This window comes from Acomys russatus, chromosome 8, assembly GCF_903995435.1.
Source record: "Acomys russatus chromosome 8, mAcoRus1.1, whole genome shotgun sequence".
Lineage (NCBI taxonomy): Eukaryota > Metazoa > Chordata > Mammalia > Rodentia > Muridae > Acomys > Acomys russatus.
Genome location: NC_067144.1, coordinates 70,090,227 through 70,092,071, shown reverse-complemented (window position 1 = coordinate 70,092,071; position 1,845 = coordinate 70,090,227). Strand labels below are relative to the sequence as shown.

The 1,845-nt window shown below is 44.4% G+C and overlaps 1 pseudogene; it reads left to right on the top strand.

The window, feature by feature from the left end:
• Nucleotides 1-848: 848 nt before the first annotated feature.
• On the top strand, nt 849-1,645 carry LOC127192907 (cell division control protein 42 homolog; annotated as a pseudogene).
• The last annotated feature ends 200 nt before the right edge of the window (nt 1,646-1,845 follow it).

The window sequence follows — 1,845 nt, the reverse complement described above, 5'->3', positions numbered from 1 at the left end:
ATGATGATGCTCTATGATGATGCTCTATGGTGAGGCTCTATGATGATGCTCTATGATGATGCTCTATGATGAGGCTCTATGATGAGGCTCTATGATGATGCTCTATGATGATGCTCTATGGTGAGGCTCTATGACGAAGCTCTATGTTGAAGGCTCTATGATGAGGCTCTATGATGAGGGTCTTCACATTAATGTATAGGTATAATGTTATCATTAGGGGTTGGTTTAATACTATGTACATTTAGTAGAATAGTAATAGTAGGTTCTCTTTTAGGGCCTATGATCTGTATAGCTGCAAGGTCTTGGCAATGAAATCATTCAAGGTATGTGTTTCATCTTGTAGAATGGGCCTTAAGGTCCAATCAGAAAGTAGCTGGTTACTCCCATGATGTTTGTGTGACTATTGCACTAGTGGCCAGATTTTGCCAGGTAGGTTGTTATTGTTGCTTGCAGGGTTCAAAGCTGGGGAAGACTGATGATTTTTCTCCTTCTATAGTATGAATTGCTGCTTCCAGAACTATGAAAGCCAGATAATAGGTGTCATGGCTGTTTTTGTGTCAACTGGACACAAGCTAGAGTCATCAGAGAGGAAGGAGCCTCAGTTGAGGAAATGCCTCCATGAGGTCCTGCTGTAAGGCATTTTCTCAACTAGTGATCAATCGAGGAGGACCCAGCGTACTGTGGGTGGTGCCATCTCTGCACTGGTGGTCCTGGATATGTTCTATAAGAGAGCAGGCTGGATCTGGCAGCCGAGGAGGCTCCACGCAATGCTGCCAATGTCCCGGAGGAGAAGCTGAGGTCAACATCTAATTTAAAATATTAAAGGTGGATACAGAACTATTTCTGCAATGCAGACAATTAAGTGTGTTGTTGTCGGTGATGGTGCTATTGGTAAAACATGTCTCCCAATATCCTACACAATGAACAACTTTCCTTTGGAATATGTACCAACTATTTTCAACAACTCTTCAGTCACCGTTATAATTGATGGGGAGCCATGTACTCTTGGGCTTTTTGATATTGCAGGGAAAAAGGATTATGACAGATTATGACTGCTGAGCTACTCACAAACAGATGTTTTTCTTTTTCTCTTTCTTTCTTTTTTTCTTTCTGTTTTTTGTTTTCTGAGACAGGGTTTCTCTGTGTAGCCTTGGCTGTCCTGGACTCACTCTGTAGACCAGGCTGGCCTCGAACTCACAGCGATCCACTTGCCTCTGCCTCCCAAGTGCTGGGATTAAAGGCATGTGCCACCACGCCCAGCCAAACATGTTTTTCTTGTGTGTTTTTCAGTGGTCTCTCCATCCTCGTTTGAAAATGTGAAAGAAAGGTGGGTGCCTGGGATAACTCTCCACTGTCCAAAGACTCCTTTCTTGTTTGTTGGGACCCAGATTGATCTCAGAGATGACCCCTCTACTATTGAGAAGCTTGCCAAGAACAATAGAAGCCTGTCACTCCAAAGACTGCTGAAAAGCTGGCACGGGATCTGAAGGCAGGCAAGTATGTGGAGTGCTCCCAAAGGCCTAAAGAATGTGTTTGATGAGACAATATTGGCTGCCCTGGAGCCTCCAGAACCCAAGAAGAGCCACAGGTGTGTGCTGCTATGAACGCCTCTCCAGAGCCCTTTCTGCACAGCTAGTGTTGTCATCATACTAAAAGCAATGTTCAAATCAAATTAAAGATTAAAAAGTAATTTTTTTCTGAAGAAAGAAGGAAAGGAAGGAAGGAAGGAAGGAAGGAAGGAAGGAAGGAAGAAAGCAGGCTGAGCAAGCCATGTGGAGCAAGCCAGTAGGCAGCATCCCTACCTGGCCTCTGCATCAGCTCCTGCCTCCAGGTTCCTGCCTTGCT